This window comes from Maniola hyperantus, chromosome 2 (assembly GCF_902806685.2).
Source record: "Maniola hyperantus chromosome 2, iAphHyp1.2, whole genome shotgun sequence".
Taxonomy (NCBI): Eukaryota; Metazoa; Arthropoda; class Insecta; order Lepidoptera; family Nymphalidae; genus Maniola; species Maniola hyperantus.
In genome coordinates, this window is record NC_048537.1 from 6573373 (window position 1) to 6585397 (window position 12025).

Consider the following 12025-nt stretch of genomic DNA (forward strand, 5'->3'; position numbering starts at 1 on the left):
AATCTCTAAACTAAACTAAACTGACACGTCTTAATCTATTGCTATCCCTTTCATAATGTTGCTTGCGGAAAAGGATAGCACTAGATTTAGACCCGTTAACGGCTACGTTACTCGTATGCCTCACGCCGTGCTCGTCGTTCGGGATTCGGGCATGAACGCGAGTAACGCAGCCGCACCACGTCTTTGCCTCTTTTCCTCGCTACTTGTCATGCCACACGGGCAGTGTGTGGCCAGGGGGTTAGAGGTGGTAGTGGATTTTACCTCGGGCCACTTTTTGCACAATAAGCACTAAAACAAGGTCAACATCACAGTACCACACGAGTAGATATATAGACCAGAGGGGAAGCTTCATACTAGCGGCTGGCTGTAGGTTCACTCACTCAAGCGCAGCTCACGCTCACCACGACGTGTCACGGACGCTCCGTTTGCCGCCAAACTGGGCGCACGGAGCGTCCGTGGCACGTCGTGGTGTGCGTGAGCTAGTATGAAGCTTCCCCTCTGGTCTATAATATCTACTCGTGTGACAGTACCTCAGCATTCATAGAGACAACAGCTGTGACAATGATATCACTGTACATAAAACATGTCGTATAATACGTTGAGGTAAACTAATCCGGTGGGGAATACGGCTGGAAGAAGGATAATAGGTATATTTATCAGTCTCCGGATCGATGTATGTGGGTCGCTGCTCGCAGACTTTATGCTCCGTTACTTGTAAATTATATAAACTTTACTCAGACTCTATTGAGGTCGCCATAATATGTTTACCGTTTAAACGCCGCGAAACTTTTAAATAAACTGTTATTTAAATATGTTTAAAATATATTTTTAGTACAGTATAATATTAGAACACTTTATGCATATCATAATATTATGTAGAAACATATCTCAGTTTGTACAAATAGATAAATTGAAGAGATAAACGGCTGAATTTCTTGCTGGCTCTTCTTAGTAAAATCTGCTGAAGTGAAGAAAAAAGTGTGAGAGTCTTGACTTATAATCTAAATACATAAAAGAAAAAGCCGACCGACTGACTGACTGATCTATCAACGCACAGCTCGATACTACTGGACGGATCGGGCTGAAATTTGGCATGCAGATAGCTATTATGACGTAGACATCCGTTAGAAATGATTTTTGAAAATTCAATCCCTAAGGGGTAAAATAGGGGTTTGGAATTTGTTAAGTCCACGCGGACGAAGAAGACGAAGACGGGCATAAGAAACAAAAAAATTGGCTTAACTACGTGAAATCACTACCCATATTATAAATGTGAAGGGGTGTTTGTTTGTTGGTTTGTCTTTCAATCACGTCGCAACAGAGCAACGGATAGACGTGATCGATGCATACCCATGCATCGATATAGTTTTAGACCTGATTTTTTGATTTTTTGCATGGGTATAGTTAAAGACCTGGAAAATGACTGCTTTTTATCCCGGAAAATCAAAGAGTTCCCACGACATTTTTAAACACCTAAATTCACGTAAGTCGCGGACATTGGGGCCGATTCTCTTGTACACAATCTCTAAACTAAACTAAAATGACACATCTAAATCTATTGCTATCCCTTTCATAATGTTGCTTGTGGAAAATGATAGCACTAGATTTAGACCTATTAATTTAGTTTAGTTTAGAGATTGTGCACAAGAGAATCGGCCTCATTAGCCGGTTTAAGATGTATGTATTTCAAAATGATTTAACAAAAATGAACGAAATGAAAAACACCATCAGGAAACTTGCGTGTCCGAGAGTTCCTCATATTGCTCTCATAGGTGTGTGTGTGTGTGTGCCAATCCAAACTTAGTCAGCATGGTGGACCACATCCTAAACTCTTCTCAATCTGATAGCAGACTTGTTCTCGGTAGCGGGTAGTGGGCCAGCGATGTGCGATATAATGATGAACAAAATCGAAGCAAAGCGAATTTTGCATTAGAACAGCTCTCGACGTGCTAAAGGGAAAATCGGGTGTTATTTTCGTATCGTTGCACGGCCAAGGCCAGCTTAACATGACTAACGCTCTTACGTAATTGTATGTATGAGTGTAAAACAAGATCCAATAGACCCTAGCTAAGGTACAGTAATTGAGTAACAATTTGAAGAATTCACTGAACGTGGACCCGAAATTCTTGGTTGGTTTAAATACTCGAGGGTAACATTTTGACATGATACACAAAGGGTGCGTAGCTATCTCTTACATTAATATTAATTAAGGAGTAGACACATAAAATTATTAATTGAGGATTTTGGCGAACCTGAGCAAAACTGAAATCACATGAAACGTTTTGCGCCATCCTTCCTCAAAATCGGCCATGGTTTATTATATATATTAAGAATATAAGCCATGTTAATTATTATGAGCAATATTCCCCTTTCCCCTCCAACTAGGCGTAAAGCTTGTGCTAGGAGTAGGTACGACAATCGTGCAAGGGTGGGGTTTGAACCTCCGACCTTTCGGAATTCCGTCCGCTCCTTAACCGTTGAGGTATTGAGGTATTATGCGATATTGAGGTATTTGTTAGTAATGTTTGGAATCCTCTATCGCGATCTGTGTTTCCACCAACTACAATTCGATTTTCTTTACACGACGCTTGTTCCAACAATGCGCGGCACTGCAATTACTTTCATGGCATAATATTCTACTTATATCAAATCTTTAAAAAGAGCCGAGTTTCTTGCTGGTTCTTCTCGGTAGGAAAGGCAGTCCAAACCAGTGGTAGATGCATTTAACGATTCAAAAGTAGGTACTTGTAAAAGATAATTGATTAAAAAAAATATTTATTTTATTTTATTTTAGGCAAAGATTGTTATCATGTTATTAAGCGTGTGCCCATCATAATGGTGAATAATAAAAAATATTATATTGAAAAACTGATGATTTATTTTTAATACAGTTACAGAATTTACGCCGCAAAATTTGGATCGATAGCAAAGTGGCCGAAAAGTGGATAGTTACAACTTATATCCCGACTAATAACAAGTTTTAGAATCACAAGTATTCATCTGAGATTCACAGTTTAATATGATATTGGAAAGAAAAGGTTTGAATAATTTTAGATGCATTTATGTGAATTGTTAAGGAGAAATGGATGGATCAACACCATCATCATGATCAACCCATTACCGACCCACTACTGAGCACGGTTCTCCTCTCAGAGTGAGAAGGGTTTAGGCCATAGTCTGCCACGCTGTCCCAATGCGGATTGGCAGTCTTCACACACCTTTTAAAACATGAAAAACTCTCAGGTATGTAGGTTTCCTCACGATGTTTTCCTTCACCGTTAAAGCAAGTGATATTTAATTGTTTTAAAAACGCACATAGTTCCGAAAAGTTAGAGGTGGGTGCCCGGGATCGGACCACCGATCTCCCGAAAAGAAGGCGAACGGCTTAACCACTAGGCTATCACCGCTTGTAATGGATGAATGGTGTAAGAAATTTTCACCGCAATGGATGGATGCTGGGTAAGAAATTTTCTTTGCAGATGCCTTGAAAAGACATTCTCTTGTGCAAAGCCGAGACAAAGGTCATACCTATTGATCGCGATTCGCAACACGAGGATAGCTTGCTCTCAAAAATGAAATGTACGCTGGCGGATAAACACCTTGAAAATGCCAGATTTACAAGTAACTCCATTGAACTCTACTTGGACTACATAATTATATGATAACGACTATGATCAAGCGCAAACCAATAACAATAATAAATAATTTATCAATGCTTAAAGAAACTTCTTATATGAGAAAACTTGGAAAGCGCCATAAAATGCTCTTGCCTTAATGCTCTGTACGGACGGGAAAGAAATAAGTGGATTAGAAAAGGCGTAACACACGATAAAATGAAATTTTACGAGTATGTCGTTTTCATAGCTACTTAGTTCATGCAAAATGTAACTAATACGCCACAAAATAATAACTATAGGTATGCTAACACAAAAGTAGGTAAAAAATATAAGTACTTATTGTCATATAACAATCGAAAAAAAATTGCATAAAATAATTGTTGAAAGCCATTTGAGCGCTCTGCACTCAAAAAAATTATTGTTGTATTGTACAATACAATTTTGACAAAAAGATTAGCCGCCGAATCTAACTCAACTGGGCAGCGTTCGGCTCAGCTTCGAGATGTGTTCTCGTCCAAAATTCCAGTAATGACATAATAGGGATCCGAGATATGAGTCGATAGGGCTGTGTTAGGGTCTCATAAGAAAGCTCAGTCACTCAGCGGGTGATGGAGACTGGAGAGAGCTATAATAATTCTTGGAGTTTCCCTACATGATCAAATCAGTAATGAGAAGATCCGTATCAGAGTAACCGACATAGCTCAGCTGGTTGCGAAGATGAAGAAGCAATGGGCAGGGTAGTTTCAAAAACATATAGACGTTGGGGTCCCAACTCCCAAGGTGCTAGAATGGAAAGTGCAGCGTTGGAAGACCCTTATTAGGTGGACATACAACATAATAATCGACTGCGATTCGTTTGATGTCGTCTGTCTACCTAATGCCAGAGCCATTGGATTCTGGCGACACTCAGTAGACGTCTATGAGTTAACGATGATGATGATGATTAAATCGACTAGAGATTAAATCTTAGATATTTATACTCTTAATTTACCCGCCCCGCCCCGGCTTTGCTCGGGTGATTTTTATTTATGAAACAAAATCTTCCTGATGAGATTCGAATCTTGGTAGATTTTTAGGGTGGTTTTCATTTTCACGATAGTTTAGAATAATGGTGATAACCGCATTAAAAATTACTATTATGAAAGATTACACCGACAAACGCGGACTGCAACTTTGTGTTACAATGATTTAGATAAGAGATTACGAAGTTTCCTGCAGGAAACAACTAACTGAAACAAAATTATATTTTGCCATCGCATTTTGCTGTTACAGCAGCCATTGTTATTGTTTGTATGAAGTCTCTCATTACAAGCTCAGATTTGACTGTGGTATTGAAATAACACAAGTTTTCCAAGCTTACACAATATAGGCACGAAAGAACAATTATTACAAACCACAAACCAACCACGTATTAGTGACTGTAACACAATAATTGTGAGTAAATCGTAAAGGTTTACACTTTCAATTTAGAGTAGACCAAAGAACCAGAGAGTTACCAATGTTATAAATTACGCCGGCTCCACGCGTTGGCCCCAACACTGTTCGCCCTACGCCTATGTATGGATCGGGAAATTAGCTTTGCCAACGTTGGGACCAATGCTAATTTCCCGATCCACATGTTGGGTGAACAGTGTTGGGGCCAAGGTGAGGAGCCGGCGGCGGCGTTAGAAGTGTGTGGTCTGCAAACCACTTATTTATTTTTAATCAATTAATTGTCGCTAGTCATCAACGCCCATCCCAAACCCTTGGACCTAGTAAGCTGAAATTTTGCACAGAGGTTCCCCTTTATGATGTAGAGAATGAGGAGAAGAAGATGTTACTTCAATTCCAGTCAAAAAAAGTGCTGCTGGTGCTGTATCTGGCGGCCACAGGATTTGACAAGGAAGTGTGAAGTGGAGGCAAACACAATAGATCGGAGACGGTCTCAGTGATACAGGGATATCAAGAACCTGCATACCCCGAAAGTAGAAGAAGATGTAGAGAAGGAATAAGGCTGGATTTTTTGAAACTCTCCCGAGGTAGGATAAAAACCTTTGCTTCATTCATGTATTAATCACTAGGTACTAACTAATCTAAATCACTACCTTATATTATAAATGCTAAAGTGTGTTTGTTTGTTGGATTGTTGGTTTATTGATTTGTTGGTTTGTCCTTCAATCACATCGCAACGGAGCAACGGATTGACGTGATTTTTTGCATGGGTATAGTTAAGACCTGGAAAATGACATAGGCTACTTTTTATCCCTTTCTAAGAGTTCCCACGGGATTTTATAATACCCTGTTCCCACTTTGTTACGCAAAAGCTTAATTAAGCTAAAATAAACTTTACAATGCTCTCTAATTTCAGTCAGCGCTCAACGTCTCCTCATTTACCGATAAAGCGATAAAAAGGAAAGATTTTCCTTTTAAAATTTTCACAGTAACCTATTCATTGAAATTAACGATGACGTAGGTATTTAAACAAATACGAATAGAGTATAAAGTTAATGTATAAATCCTTAATCATAATCACAATGAAAGACACATATTATTCACTACTTGTATTAGAAGCATGCGTGCACTGACTACATAATAAGTATGTACTTAATTGTACCGGAAACATCTGCTGTATAACGCGTCCAAATTTGAGAAAGGGAAATCGTTTCCGCCATATACTGACATCCAAACTAGAAATATATTTTGATTCAATATATTTTCAATGGATTTTATTCAACGAAATCCATTTAAAATATGTTTAAAAAATAGTCATCATCATCATCAACCGATAGACGTCCACTGCTGGACATAGGTTTCTTGTAGGGACTCCCATACAAGGATTTGCCCGCTATGACCGCGCTGGGCAGGCGTGTTGGTCATCGCAGGGCTAGACTGGTCGCACTGGTTTCGTTGATGCCCGACACCGGCCTGTGCCATTTATCCAGTCTAGCTAGCCAGTTTGCTAAAAAATAGTGGCCATTGAAAATTATATCAGTACCCTTATTATAAATGCGAAAATGTGTTTGTTTGTTGGTTTGTCCTTCAATCACGTCGCAACGAAGCAACGGATTGATGTGATTTTTTGCATGGGTATAGATAAAGACCTGGAGAGGAAAATCGAAGAGTTCCCACGGGATTTTAAAACAACCTAATTTGCACGCGTACGAAGTCGCGGGCGTCAGCTAGTTAAAAATATTTATAGTGTACTAAAATATATTTCTAGGACGGCAAAATATTATTATCGCGGACACGATTCTTAGTTTGGACGCGTTATATTATATGTCTATACAATTATGTGTATTCTTAGGTGTATGGTGGTTGTATGTCATGTGGTAACGAATATCCATAACAGGAATACAGACAACAATATGAAAAGCTTGACGATAATATCACGCTCGACCTGCGCGCACGCCGATATCAAAAGCGGCCATTTTGGACCGGATATAGGCACATTGACAATCGTCATTCGTCGCTAAGCTAATGGTTTCCTACAAATCGATACAAAATTTGCATTATTAGTGTGAATTAAACATGTCAGAAGCTCTCAAGCTTAAAAGTTGTAAAATATTTCTCCTGTAAATATTATTCAGGTAAGCTACACCTAGATGTGAATGGTGAAAGTATGTATTATTAAAAACGATTGAGTAGTTTCTCGATTTTATCGGGTTTATCGATTTAAAAAAAAACTTTTCTCTTTTAAATAAGTATTAGTATTTAATATTTTTAATAGATATTATATAATTAAAACTGTATCAATTTTATATTGTACCTACTAAGGTTTAATTACTGATTTTATTTATTAATCTAGAATTTATGTACAGTACTTGTTAAATCATCATCATCATTATCATTATCAACCCATAGACGGCACACTACAGAGCACAGGTCTCCTCTCAGGCTGAGAAGAGTTATGTGCGTTTTTAAAAAACAATTAAATACCTATCACTTGCTTTAACGGTGAAGGAAAACATCGTGAGGAAACAAACCTCCATGCTCTCAAAGGTGTGTATAAATAGTCTGCCAACCCGCATTAGGCCAGCGGTGGTAAACTATGGCCTAAACCCTTCTCACTCTGAGAGGAGACCCGTGTTAATTAATAATTGTAATTAATTAAAGCCACTATATTAGACATAAATAATCATCTTAATTAGGTAGGTACAAACAATTGTACCTGTTACGTATTACTTTATCCTTTGGCATTTTCATTTGGTGCCCGACCTTGGCCGCTCAGTTATGCCTACTAGGTAGATATAACCGCAAAGTGCCTACTACCTAGTTAATTACGTGCCTCGGGAGGGCTTTATATTCTCTTAATTAATCTTATAAAAGAGAATTTAGATTTTATATTTTCAGTAAAAGAATTGAAATCATTGATCACTAGTGGAAGCTACGTTCTACCTTAAGCTATCTAACAAAACAACTAAGTAGATACCTAAATAACTCCTTCACGCCTAAATTCCTATTATTAAAAAGAATTATGTACATAATTCTATAAAGAGATGAACCTATACAAAAAATCTTTATTTAGGTATAAAAACGCAGTTAACAATACAGGACAAGATATAAAACAATAGAGAAAAAAAATCAATATGCATTTAAAAGTATGAAGACAATGTAACGGAACTTATTTGTCATCCCAAACAACGATAACAGTAATCCTTGCCAGCGAATATTGCATTTGCATTTCAATTATGCAAACCCAAGTAAAGGACAAGTTTAATTACAAGACTACAGAAAGGAAATTATGAATTTAGCAGTCTGTAGGTAGGTATACTATGTGTACGTGTGTTCAGTAATCAGTTCCCTCCTCCGTCATAATTGCATAACTATTCGTTAGATTTTAACTAATAAGATGGTGTTAACAATACATCGACGACGAGATGTATTTTTATGAAGATGTCGCCTAATAGCGTATTTTACCCTGTTTTGAAAAGTGTCGTAAAGTGAATGAACTACCAAAAAATTTACAAAATTTTTATTCAACCAATATAATTTTTACATTTCAAATTTCGCCGCGAAAACGCTACCCATCCTCTTTTTAGGTTCATGAGCTGTCATGACGTCACACGGATTGGTAAGCAACGGTGTTTTCTTAACATTACAATTTCAATCCATGTGACGTCACAGTCGGAATTAACATGGCGGCTACGGTATCATGCGTTTTGGATATTTGTAGAACAGATAAACAAGTGTTATCTTTAAAATGAATTATGAAATTCACTATATAATTTTATAAACTGAAATTATCATTTTTCTATTGCTTATTGCTAATACTATCTTGTTTATAATTTTTTTGTTTTTTTTTCGCTTGGTGTAAAATACCGTATTGTGACAACGCATATCAATTATTGATTGTGATTGTTATTAAACAACGTCTACCCAAGCCGGTAACTGGATGAGTGACCGACTTTGGAGGTGCAAATTTGGCTTTATCGTTAGCAGTTAAGCCGTGGGTCTCGCTTTTATTCACTAACATTTAATACCTAATAGCTGTAAAACCTGAGATTCGAAATCTCATTCTCTGAGACGAGTTGTATGCGCAAAAATCTGGGAAACCAACGCAAGATTATCCCAAGAGAACTCTTACCATTATGTTATTAATGGAAAGGGATCACGATCCTCAGCAATGAGGAATACTTAAATAGAGAAGAAGAACAGTGCATTCGGCTTTAAACCTTTCAATGTTTTAAAAGATGAGTTATTTTAGTATTACCTATGCCAAGTTTATTTTGTTACTTTACTATACTAATTGGGAGAACTGCCAGCCAGGTCACAGAATATTTTGCAGTTGACTCTACGCATTTTCCTTCATAGACTTAAATATTGGCAAGAGAATAAACTGAATTAATAGGTTTAAATTAAGTGCTATCCTTTTCCGCAAGCAACATCATGAAAGGGATAGCAATAGATTTAGACGTGCCATTTTAGTTTAGTTTAGAGATTGCGTACAACGGAATTAGCCACACTGTCTAGTAAATATAATAATGATCGCTGAAGAACAGTAAAACAGTAAAAATATAAATTCATATTTATATTTACTAGACACTTGTCTGGTGTCATTGGTTAAATGCATGTTTATTGGTAAAGGTATAATAGAGTCTAATAAAGGCTGGGTATAAAAGGTATAATAGAGGCTAATGAAAGCAGGGACTGAAAAACCCGGCGAATTCAAAAAATATCGGTATGGCCGCCCCAAAATTAGTATCACAGACCTAGAATAAATTAAGTCCTAATTTGATACTTTAGCATTCCTTTTTTATTTCTGTTCTATCAAGTTAGGTTATTCCACGTCTGACATACTAACTTTGAGGCAGTCATACCTATATTTTTTTAATTTGCCGCACTTTTCCAGTTAGCCTGACTTTAGTAGTTAAGACCAGAACATTTAATACAAAAACCTTAATTAACAATTTAATTATTACTGCATTAAAAAAACATTATTTACGTTCCTAGGTAAAACCCGGATCTTATCAACGACTCTAATTAATTATCTGATGCTCGCAATTACTTAATGTTAAATTCTTTGAGACGTAACGGAATAAGGTGAAACAACAATTATTATCATTTAAACTAGCTTATGCTCGCGACTTCGTCCGCGTGGACTACACAAATTTCAAACCCCTATTTCACTCCCTTAGGGATGGAATTTTTGAAAATCCTTTCTTAGCGGATGCCTACGCCAAATTTCAGCGCGATTCATCCAGTAGTTTGAGCTTTACGTTGATAGATCAGTCAGTCAGTCAGTCAGTCAGTCAGTCAGTCAGTCAGTCAATCACTCAGTCAGTTAGTCACCTTTTCTTTTTATATATTTAAAAATAAGTACTAATAAAACTTTTTAAAATAGTGATAGTTCACTCTGATAATGACGGTCGAGCTAGAATGACAGAAAATTGTATACTGATATTAAAAATATCAGTTTCAGAAAGCTGTAAACAAAATTATTATTCTCGTAAAGTACCTACAACTTCACTGCAACCAACTATATCAAAAGCAGAATGGAGAATCTATTTCAAAAGATACCCATTGTAGCCGGAAATTGCATCTATAGAATCATAGACTAATTATATTAAGAACATACTATCGGTGTTTACAATATAAAAAGATGACAATATTGCCGATTAGGTAAAATAAAGATTACTCACATATAAACTGAGTCATACTACTTATACAACTTGTCTCGCTATAAGCTTATACTTTAAGCTACGAGTGTACTTAATAGAATCTAACAGAGAATATATTTTCCATTCGTTAGATATAATAATTAATGACGTTCTTCATCATCATCATCATCATGATCAACCCATCGCCGACTCACACAGAGCACGGGTCTCGTCCCAGAAAGAGAAGGGTTTGGCCATAGTCTACAACGCTGGCCAAGTGCGGATTGGTAGACTTCACACACCTTTGAGAAAATTACGAAGAACTCTCAGGTGTACAGGTTTTCTCAGGATCTTTTCCTTCACCGTTAAAGCAAGTGATATTTAATTACTTAAAACGCACATAGCTCCGAAAAGTTACAGGTGCGTGCTCGAGATCGAAGGCCAGACCTCCGAATAGCAGGCGGACTATCACAGCTTTTTAGAATAACGTTAGCATTATTTAACCCATACTAATATTATAAATGCGAATGTGGGTCTATCTACAAGCTTTTCCCCCCGTTTATCGATTTTGACGTTAAGTAAACAGTTATAGCTTAAATTCCTGGAACGGACAAAAGACTTTTTGGAAGAGGCACTTATCCCGGAAAAGCAAAGAATTTCCACGGCATTTTTAAAAACCTAAACGAAGTCCCGGACATCATCTATTTTGTACAGAGATAGTTTGCATCCCGGAATACTTTTTATCCCAGGAAATCGAAAAGTTCTCACAGGATTTTTAAAAAACATAAATTCACGCGGATGAAGTTCGCGAGTCACGCGGGCAGCAATCTAGTAAATAATTTGAAAACTATAACTCATTCATGACATAAAAACACATATATCGGCCGTTGTTATCATAAAAATAATCTTAGTTGAATGACAGGACAGAGATGAATAACCAGCGACACCAGCGCGGTATCGCTCCACCCGTCTCGAATTTAGCGAAATTATTCATTTGCGAACAATCGTTCTAAATATTTAAAAAGCTTATTCCTGCGACTTGGTTCGTGTGGACTATCAAATTTCAAACCCCTATGTTACCCTCTTAGGGGATGAATTTTAAAAATCCTTTCTTAGCGGATGCCTACGTTACCATAGCTATCTGCATGCAAAATTTCAGATTGATCCGTCCAGTGATTTGAGCCGTGCGTCGATAGATCAGTCAGTCAGTCAATTCAGTCAGTCAGTCAGCGTTTCCTTAACGAACGTTTCCTAAGCGATAAGAAGATTAGAATTAGCAAATATTGAACCTGTCTCACAGTCTACCAAACTCTACTAAAGACTGAAATTAAT

The 12025-nt window shown here is 37.2% G+C and overlaps 1 protein-coding gene across 3 annotated transcripts in view; it reads right to left on the reverse strand.

The window, feature by feature from the left end:
- The window catches only part of capt (adenylyl cyclase-associated protein 1), a 56792-nt gene that overhangs the window by 38653 nt on the left and 6114 nt on the right, over positions 1–12025 (reverse strand). The gene's annotated exons all lie outside the window — the stretch shown is intronic.